The sequence below is a fragment of the Dama dama genome, chromosome 25 (assembly GCF_033118175.1).
Source record: "Dama dama isolate Ldn47 chromosome 25, ASM3311817v1, whole genome shotgun sequence".
Lineage (NCBI taxonomy): Eukaryota > Metazoa > Chordata > Mammalia > Artiodactyla > Cervidae > Dama > Dama dama.
In genome coordinates, this window is record NC_083705.1 from 43,700,670 (window position 1) to 43,711,895 (window position 11,226).

At 39.5% G+C, this 11,226-nt stretch overlaps 1 non-coding gene across 1 annotated transcript; it reads left to right on the forward strand.

The window, feature by feature from the left end:
* The first annotated feature begins 6,975 nt into the window (after positions 1 to 6,975).
* LOC133046890 (small nucleolar RNA SNORA43) lies at positions 6,976 to 7,111 on the forward strand. Its single transcript, XR_009690592.1, has one exon. It is a non-coding gene; the product is annotated as a small nucleolar RNA SNORA43 (small nucleolar RNA).
* The last annotated feature ends 4,115 nt before the right edge of the window (positions 7,112 to 11,226 follow it).

Sequence of the window (11,226 nt, forward strand, 5' to 3'; positions counted from 1 at the left end):
TCACACAATCACAATATCTTCACTTGTTATTAATTTCTACTTAATTGCTTATCTTTCCAACTAGACTGTATAACCATGAGGAAAACATTATATCCTCAATACATGGTGGTCGTTAAGTAAATGAATGCCTCCCCAAGTTTTGTGGGCCCTCAATGTGCAAATTTCATTCCTTCTCCTGAGAGAAATCACAGCACATCTGCTTCAGCTAATTGTCTCCTAACATCCATTCTACCTTTTGGTTTTGGGAATAACTGAACCCCAGGAATTTTGGCAGGGAATAAGGCCACACAGCACACAGCTAGAGATGTTTCCAGCTTCCCTTGCAGCTAGGGTCTGGCCACATGAATGCGAGCTGAAGAGAATGTTCAACATGCAGGTCATGTCATTTATTTATTTATTTATTTTTAGGTCATGTCATTTAAATGGCTGCTGCTTCTCTAATCACTCCTTCCCCTTCCTAAAGGCTGGAGGGCAAGCATGGTGGTGCTGAGACCGCTTCGGCCAGAGAGATGAGGACAAAAACCTAAGGGATGACAGAACCACAAGACAGAAGAAACCTAGTCCTGGGTAACCTTGAGAGTAGACCCACCTATCCAACCAGGACTACTCACTTGTTTCTAGATTTACATCAGAGACAGCAATCTCGGCTATTTTTTATGCCTCTGAATTTTGGTCTCTTCTCTCTTTTTTTAGCATCCTGAATTGAACCTTTAATAATTCACATCAGGGGACTTCCCTGGTGGTCCAATAGCTAAGACTCCATGTCTCCAATGTGGGAAACATGGGCTTTATCTCTGCTTAGGGAACTAGATCCCACACGCTGAAAACTAAGGGTTTGAATGCCACAGCTAAAGACCCCACATGTGACAACAAAGATCAAAGATCTCGCATGCTGCAACTAAGATTTGGTGCAGCCAAATAAATAAATTTTTTTTAAAATTCACATCGGCTGTGAATTTCTATAACTTAATTTTGCAAGAGAAGGAGACATTCCTGAAGTTATTCTTTTGTTCAAGCATTATTATCACTAACAGCATGGATACTGAAAACTCACAATTGTCTGCTATGTAGCTACTATCTAAGAACAATAAATAATTTCATAGAATATAGCTATGTTTACCATCTGCACTAGAATAAATGCTCTGTATACTTAACTGATGGCTGCTGTCTTACTTTGACTAGGCAAAGAAAGATTCCTCTGAGAGTAATCCAGGAGCACTTGGCCCTGCTGACACTGATTTCAGACTTGTGACCTCCAGAACTGTGAGATAGTAGAATTCTGTTGTTTTAGGACATGTACTCTTTGGTACTTCATCACAGCAGCCCTAGGCAGCCTTATTCAGCTTTGTATGAACCTTAATGCAGGGCTCAGTTAGTTCCTACAACCCCGTTTCTCTCCTCCAGTATTCATCACATGTTCTCAGATTCAGATGGTTCTTCTCTCTGCTCCCAAGATAGCTGCCAGCAATCTCCAGGGCTTCCTGCTTCTTCACATTTCACAGAGAAGAGAGAGTCAGCTCTCCCGGCAGCTGACTAAAGTCTGGGATTTGAGTGGCATTCCTGATGTAGACTGATTTGAGTTACATGCCCAAATAGCAAATCTATGACAGTGTCCAAGGGGTGGGACTGTGTTGATTGATTAGAGTCAATCAAGGCCCCTCTCTCGAGATGAGGGCAGAGTCAAGTCCTGCTGTACTCACTGTCTTTATCCATACGTCTCCCCTCAGCCTCAGTCTACTCAAACAAATGCTACTTTTTGTTTGAGAGCATTTCCCCACTCCCGACCACAAGAACATGTTTGGCCCACACACGGAGCAAGCTAGAAGTTCCAGAGTTAATGCTCCCAGAAGCAGTCCTCAACTAAGGATTAGCAGGAAACTGGCAGACAAATATACCACCATCCTCACTCTTCAGTTGGAAGGACAGTGAGGTGTGCTTTCCATAGTACCCCAGAGTTTCTCAGGGGCATCGAGCACCAGTGATTCATAGTGACTGGTTACTACACCCTTAGCTGACTTTCCCTCTCCCTGCCACACTGCCCCACTTCCCCATCAGTATCTCTTCCAAATAAATTGCTTTTACTTAAATCTTCGGTCAGGTTAAGTCCCAATAAATTGTAAGGGAGAAAATTTAAAGTTCCACTAAAAAAGGGAAAAGGTAAGACTGGAAAACACTAGAAAGTCAACCAATGAATGCCCACTCTAGTCATTACTATCTCCTCTCTTTAAGTTAATTAATAAGTCAACTATGCTTTCTCCCACAGTTCTGTTAAACAGACAAGAGCACAGTATTGCCTGGCTGATCAGGAAGCACATAAATGGATTCCATTCTTGCTATTTGCTCCTCTACTTGCTGCGTTTCTTTTCACAAGTAATTTCCCTTCATTACGCCTCAAATTCCTACTTAATGAAGACTGAGAATGATGATCCTTGTTCCTAGAGAGTATAACCCCAGGAAAGTAGAGCATGGTATAAGGTAGCTCCACCTTAAACCTCTTTCCAAATGGTCTCTTGTTAAAAGTGTCAGATGGGCATATTCAACATCATTCCCCATCACTCAGTTCCAGAAGACGACATTCAACATTAGAGAATATGAAAGATCCAAGTCAGAAAGATCATGACCTCTGGAGTATTCTCCACCATCTGAAAACCAATGACTCTTATTTAATAACTAACTTAAAAATACAGTTTACTGATGAATGAGAGAGTAGCACTGAAACATATATATTACCGTATGAAAAATAGTCTGTGAGAACTTGCTGTGTGATACAGGGATCTCTAATCTGAAGCTCTGTGACGACCTAGAGGAGTGGGATGGAGTGGAAGGTGGCAGGGAGGTTCGAGAGCTTGGGGACACGTATATCAATTCAGTTCAGTTGCTCACTCGTGTCCGACTCTTTGCGACCCGACCCCATGGAATGCAGCACGCCAGGTTTCCCTGTCCATCACCAACTCCCGGAGCTTGCTCAGACTCACGTCCATTAAGTCAGTGATGCCATCTAACCATCTCATCCTCTGCTACCCCCCTTCTCCTTTTGTCTTTAGTCTTTTCAACATCCGGATCTTTTCCAATGAGTGGGCTCTACATATCAGGTGGCTAAAGTATTGGAATTTCAGCTTTAGCATCAGTCCTTCCAATGAATATTCAGGACCAAATTCCTTTAGGATTGACTGGTTGGATCTCCTTGCAGTCCAAAGGACTCCTATGGCTGATTAATGTTGATGAATGGCAGAAATCAACAGAACATTGTAAAGCGATCATCCTCTAATTTAAAAAAATAAATTTTAAAGAGATACAATTTACTTGTCATTTATACATTTTGAAGATTTTTTCCAGCTTTATTGAGATATAATTGATACATACTACTATTATGTAAATTTAAAGTATACAACATGCTGACTTGATACATTGTATATATTACAAAACAATTACCTCATAGCAGTAGCTAACATGTCTGCATCACTAATCATCCAAGAAATGCAAATCAAAAGCACCATGAGATATCACCTCACACCTGTTAGAATGACTAGTATCAAAAAGACAAGGGACAACAAGTATGGCTTAGGATGTGGAGAAAAGGGGATCCTTGTGCACTGTTGGTGGGAATGAAAACTGGTACAGCCACTATGGGAAACATATGGAGGTTCCTCAAAAAATTAAAAATGGAGCTGCTATCTGATTCAACAATCCTGCTTCTGGATAAACATCCAGAGGAATTAAAATCAAGACCTCACAGGAATACGTGCACTCCCATGTTCTCTGCAGCATTATTTACAATAGCCATGATATGGGAACAGCCTAAAGGTCCATCAGTGGATGAATGGATTAAGAAGATGAAGTATACATATACAATGTAATATTGTTCAGCCCTGATAAAGAAGGAAGCTATTTGCAACAACCTGGATGAACCATGAGAGCGTTATGTAAAGTGAAATAAGTCAGAGAAAGACAAATACTGTCTGGTCTTACTTATATGTGGAATCTAATAAAGCCAAATACAGAGAAACAGAGAGTAGGTCAGTGATTATCAGAGTCAGCAGGGGAAGAGGAGGTGGGGTTGGAGAGCTATCGGCCAAAGGGTACCAACTTCCAGTTATAAGATTAACAAGTTCTGGGGATACACTGTACAGCATGGTGGTTATCATTAATGAGTGTATTATATTCCTGAATGTTGCTAGAAGAGTAAATCTTATATGCTCTCACCACAAAAAAAGAATTGTTAATTAAAACACAATCTGAACTATTCTGGCAGAGCTCAGAAATGTTTTCCCTAATGAGGTAATGAGGTCACTCTAGCTGAGCTCCCAGCATGAGCAGTATATCTAGTAAGTTTTCTCCAATCTCTTCCAGATCATTCTGCCATTGCCCTGGGATGGTAGAGAAACAATCCATGGGAAAAGCCACCCTGTGTTGGAGACACAGCAAGCAGAGGCAGTGCTTCACAAGAGTTGCAGGATGCAGCCTTCCAATTCTCCTTTTTTTCTGAGTATAAGCAGATGTTAGAGACTCGTCTCATTATCTTGGGATACTGTATAATATTATTATGGTGTCAAGCTATTAGAGGCCACAAACGCTATACAACAACAGCTTTAATTGAGGCTTAGAGCTGCATTGTAAATATGTAACCTTACTTGGGGGTGTTTGCAAATGCTCTCTGGAAACAGTTTAAAAAGATGTTTTCAATTGTTCGAACAACAGCTTTCCCTGCCAAGATCAAGTAAAAGCTTCTTAAGATATGGGCACCATAAACACATTTCTTAAGACTTCAATTTTTTTTTCCCAGAAGCACAGCAAATCTGTGAGCCAGAAAGCCTCATGCATGCCACTTCCTGGACTGTTCCAGGGAAAAACTAATGAAACACTGCAAAAGTTACACTCAGATCTACTGTGATCTCACAGTCACAGAATTCCACTCTTCCTTTGAAGTTACTTTACTATGATAATAATTATCTGTCCATGAGTCTGGTCCTGGCACTGGCCTATCCCCAGGGATGGAGATTTGGGTGCATGCAACAACAGCCCACCTTCAGCAAGGAAGCTCCTGACACAGAAGGCTAACCATCAATCTTACCTGACACACCTGTCACCATAGATACAAAGTGACTGGTCTTGAGCTCCTCGGAGTAAATTACAGCTCTCAGACATTTGGTGGAGGCACATTATGGTTCTGATGTAGAGGATAAAAGACAGAAAAACCTGGGTCATATGAGATTGGTTCCAGGCAGAAACTGTTAAAAAAAAAAAAAAAAAGAAAAGAAAAGAAAAAACAGCCTGAGTCTCCTTTACTGGACAGAGTAAAAGAAAACAGAAACTGAACATTTTGAAATATACATTCAGAACAGAATACAGAGTCCAGAGGCAAACGATCCAGGCTGTAGATTATGCAGGCCACTTTGTCCAGTCTGGTACCAAAGAATTGGTATCTGACGCCAATGGGTTTTCTTTTTTTATGACTTGCTAGCATGTGCATAACCCACTCCAGTCTTCTTGCCTGGAGAATCCCAGGGACCGCAGAGCCTGGTGGGCTGCCGTCTATGGGGTCGCACAGTCGGACACGACTGAAGTGACTTAGCAGCAGCAGCAGCAGCATGTGCATAAGAAAGGGACAATTTTACATTTTGTTGCTTGTTGGTGACAATGATCTAAAGTGTAAGGACAGATGGCCAACAGGCACCTGAAAAGATGCACAACATCACTAATGATTAGGAAAATGCAAAGTACAATGAAATAGTTTTGTGCGCCTCACACTGGTCAGAATGGCCATCATCAAAAACTCTACAAATAATAAGTGCTGAAGAGGGTGTGGAGAAAAAGGAACCCTCATACACTGTTGATGAGAATGTAAATTGGTGCAGCCACTATGGAGAACAGTATGAAGGTTCCTATAAAACTAAACATGAAGGTACCATATGTTCCAGCAATCCCATTCTTGAGCATATATCTAGAAAAGACAACAGCTCTAATTCAAAAAGATAGATGCACATCAATGTTCACAGAAGCACTATTTACAGAAGTCAAGACATTGAAGCAATCTAAACATCCAACAGAAGAATGGGTAAAAAAAGATGTAGTACTTATATATAATGGAATATTACTTGGGCATAAAAAGAATGAAATAATGCCATTTGTACCCATATGGATAGAGCTAGAGGTTATCATGTTAATTGAAGTAAGTCAAATAAAGAAAGACAAATATCATGATATCACTTATATATGGAATCTAAGATAATGATATAAATGAACTTATTTACAAAAGAGAAACAGACTCACAGACACAGAAAATAAACTTATGGTTGCCAAAGAGGAAAGGGTTGTTATTGTTGTTCAGTTGGTCAGTTGTGTCCGACTCTTTGCAACCCCACGGACTGCAGCATGCCAGGCATCCCTGTCCTTCACTATCTCTTGGAGTTTGCTCAAACTCATGTTCATTGAGTTGATGATGCCATCCAACCATCTCATCATCTGTCGCCCCCTTCTCTTCCTGCCCTCAATCTTTCCCAGCATCAGGGTCTTTTTCAATGAGCCGGTTCTTCACGTTAGGTGACGAAAGTATTGGGGCTTCTTCAGCATCACTCCTTCCAATGAATATTCAGGACTGATTTCCTTTAGGATTGACTGGTTTAATCTCTTTGCACTCCAAGGGACTCTCAAGAGTCTTCTCCAATACCAAAGTTCAAAAGCATCAATTCATCAGTGCTCAGTCTTCTTTATGGTCCAACTCGCACATCCATACATGGCGGGGGCGATAAATTAAGAGTTAACAGATGTATACCATTATATACAAAGTAGATAAATAACAAGGACCTACTGTATAGCATAGGAAACTATATTCAATATCTTATAATAATCTATAATGGAAAAGAATCTGAAAGAGAACATAGACATAAATATATGTGTATGTATATAAAAAATTGAATCACCTTGCTATGCACCTGAAACTAGCTATTGTAAACCAACTATACTTCAGCTGCTCTGCAGATACTGGACCTGCCAACATCGTCAGAGCAGCTGTCCTGTTGCACCCGTGACATCAGGGCAGAGAGGAAGCAACTATTTCTACACTCAGTGCTCATAACAGTGAGTGATAAGTATGGGTTATAGCCAGACATTGCTGAGAGAAAAAAAAAAATTTTTTAAACCTATACTTCAATTAAAAAATCATAAAATTTAAAAACAAGTATGAATGCTAGTCCAAACTGAGGTGTGCTATTTAAGATTAAATTCACACTGGATTTAATATCAAAATGTAAAATAGTCACTAATTATTTTTCTGTTAATTGAATGTTGAAATGATCATATTTTGAAGATACTGGAATAAGTAAAGGAAGTTATTAATACTAAAAAAAGTTGTATGGAAAATCCAAGGAGTGAGGGATTATAAAATCTCAATAACAAAGACTCTGGAGTCTAGAATTTAGGATCATTCTATCATTATTGTCTTTCTAAAGAAATTAACAATGAACAACGACTGGAGGCTGTGTTTAAATAACTTATTCCATTATAATCCCTCAGCAGGGGATGGGGAACAAGTGAGAGCTAAATATTAGTTATTATCATATAACTATGCAGCAGGGGCTATAAACAACAGTATTTGCCATGAAATTACTATTTACCTAAATAAAACTATACTGCTTTGAAAAATCTATACTACAAATACTGTAAGTTCATTTAAGAGTATTCTCCCACCCCATCCTTGAACCTAGAAATAAGTCTGGTTTAATGAAGTGTTTACTGTATTAAATAGATGAGATTTAGCCAGTGTGGTTTTCATTTATCTTCCTTTTCTATGACCAAAACTGATACATATAAACAGGGTTTTACTGGAAAAGTACCTTTGGCAAGAAAAAGGGGAGACCCAACACTTTGTGTGGTCCACATTTTCTCTGTTACATCCCTTGCTTCCCTGCTAATATTACTTAGGTTTCTAAATTAATTTTTTCTAATTCTCCTTGAGGCACAAAACTGAAATTTGGACCAAAAGCAAGCCAAGATGGATGAGATATCATGGCAATATATTTTTTTAATAGTGATTATAAACATGGCCAGACTGAGGTTCATAATCTTGGCTCTGCCACTTACTATGATACTGCACAAGATTCTTAACTTCTCTGAGCCTTGGTATCCACATCTACTAAATGAGTGTAATATTATCAGTTTCACAAGAGTTGAAGGGATAGAGAGAGTTCATTTGTGCTTATACTTGTCACAAATACGGCCATGTAGCATCTTACTCGGAGAAGGCAACGGCAACCCACTCCAGTACTCTTGCCTGGAAAATCCCATGGATGGAGGAGCCTGGTAGGCTGCAGTCCACGGGGTTGCTAAGAGTCAGGCACGACTGAGCGACTTCACTTTCACTTTTCACTTTCATGAATTGGAGAAGGAAATGGCAACCCACTCCAGTGTTCTTGCCTGGAGAATCCCAGGGACAGGGGAGCCTGGTGGGCTGCCGTCTATGGGGTCGCCCAGAGTCAGACACGACTGAAGTGACTTAGCAGCAGCAGCATTTTACTTAACATGGTGAATAGTGCCAAGCACTACTATAAGTGAAATAAATTTTAAAACTAGGATTTGAACCCCAGGCAGCCTGGTTCTGAATCCTAGAGGTTTAATCACTGTTCTGAGCAGCTTCAATATACACATATGCACTCAAATGGGGAAATAGAAACAGTATGATTATTGCTACAGTTAAGGTTATATCTGTTAGCTATTGCTGTATAACAAAACGTCTCAGAGGACAGTGGCTTAAAGTAACTATAATTTAGTATTTCTCACTAGTTTATATGTCAGTGGGTAGTTTTGCTTATCTGGCTCGCTCTTGGCTGATCTTGGCTAGACTTACTTATGAGTCTATGGACAGCTCACAGATTGGCTAGAGGCTGACTGGTCTTGGATAGCCTCAGATGACCTGAATCTTTCCTATGCATATTTCACAATCTTTTAGTGGGTTAGCATTGGTCATGTTCTCAAGGTTATGGCAGAGATTCAATAACAGCCAAACTGAATCCAAGGCACACGTCACACCACATTTATTAACATCCCATTGGCCAAAGCAAGTCATGTGGCTGACCACAGAGTCAAGAGCTGGGACAAAATGCCCCTCCCAAAACAGGAGGAGTGGAAACTTGCTTTCAATGCAATGGATTGCTTTTAATGCAATCCATTGCAGAAATACTCAGAATCATAGGGGCAGCAGAATTAAACATGAAAATGAATTCCTTAAACAAATATGTTATCAAAAACCTACATGAAACCATGAAGAACAAATATACCTAAAATTGTCTTATGATTTATAAAACACAATATTAAGTTAGATTATTAACATCTGATTAGGACTCTGACATAAGTGATACCACATGTATTTTTACATATAACTATATCATAATATATAAGCCAGGGCAGAGTTTCAGGAGCCAACTTCCCTTCAGTTATTTTTACAACACAGATGATACTAATAAAAACTGGCAAATTTTGTAATATCATACCTTATTAAGAGAGAGCAAACTGGTTATAATGAGAATCAACTCTATTGACCATAATGATGGTTGTGATGGCTTCAAATTCAATTTGTAAAATATTTCATCACATTAAGAATTTCAATGTGGTATTTCTTGGTTAAAAGCCAAGATAGTATTTTATGATACCAGGTAAAATGATTTTTCTGTTAACATGAGCAAAGCTCTAAAATACACAGTAGAACCTTTTTATGTAGATGGCATTTAGAGATAAGAATAATCATGATGATATTTCTCCTGTAGAGCAAAAGGAGATATAATATACATACTCTGAGCAAGAGAAAGATTCTTCAACAAGAAATAGTTGAATGTGTGGTGTAGACACCACTTGGAAGATGTGTAGGCTTGGATAAACTACTTACCCTCTATGTACCTTAGTGTTCTCATCTGTAAAAGGGAAGTAATGATAGTGTTTATTTCACAGGACTGTTAAGAATCCACCAACTTTGTCCTTTCTTTTCATGATTATTCTTGAGTTAATATTTGTTGAAATAAAAATTAAAATAAAAATAAATATATTCTTGAAATAATAAGATAATTCTGGAAATTTTTCACTGTTCTTTTAATTTCCATATGAATTATATGACCAATTTTTTAATTTCTACAGTATTGTACTTTTTTTAATTTAAAAAATTTTTGGCCATGCCAAGCAGCTTGTGGGATCTTAGTTCCCCAACCACAGATCGAACTGGTACCCCCTGCAGTAGAAGGGTAAGGTCCTAACCACTGGACTGCCAGGGTATTCCCTTTGATTAAGCAAATTACACGTAGAATTTGGGCTTTCCAGGTGGCTCAGTGGTAAAGAATCCACCTGCCAGTGCAGGAGATGTGGGTTTGATTCCTGGGCCAGGATGAGCCCCTGGAGGAGGGCATGGTAACCCACTCCAATATCCTTGCCTGGATAATTCCATGGCCAGAGGAGTCTGGAGAGGACACAGTCCGTGGGGTCACAAAGAGTCAGACACAACTCAGCTACACAAGCACGAGCACGTGTATAGAATTTAAATGAACCAAATTGTACCTGCATTTTACAGAATCTAAAGCCTCCAATTAAGGAGACGTGCAGACGGGAGTCTTCCATTTATCAGCCATCTTCTGCGGAGGTACAATATCATCGCCTAGCTTTAGGGGACACTAAATAACCAAACTAAAGGAAAAGGGATGAAGAGTTTCAGAGAACTGAGTAATCAGGGACTTTCTAGATACTATGGAAGTGCCTAGGACTATGATGGGCTCAGAAATGATGGGAGCTGAAGAGTCACAGGAGAATTGAGGAAGGTGATGTAATCGAGAAGGGCATAGTTTACATGGAGACCACAGGAATCACACAACTCCTACCATGCCACCCTATGCCATTTAGTTAGGTTCCCTTTCTATACGCTTCCCTCCAGGATTTTTAAACTCAGCCTATTGGAGGATTTTCTCCTGGTGAATAAACCTCTAGATAGTAACGGAAAATAATGTCTGCTTTATAATAAATGCCTGCTAGAATGTATCTCAAGCGACTTAGCAGCAGCAGCAGCAGCAGAATGTAATTGCAGAGTATACTGTAGTAGCCCTCCTTTTCTAAGATTATATGCGATGCATGAAAAACTACTATAGAAACTAACACATGTGAGGCAAGACAAAGAACAAAGGCATTTTGAGAATTCGTATGGCACCTATTTGCTTTAAACAGAAGAGTAAACTTGTCAGCAAGTCATTAAGAAAA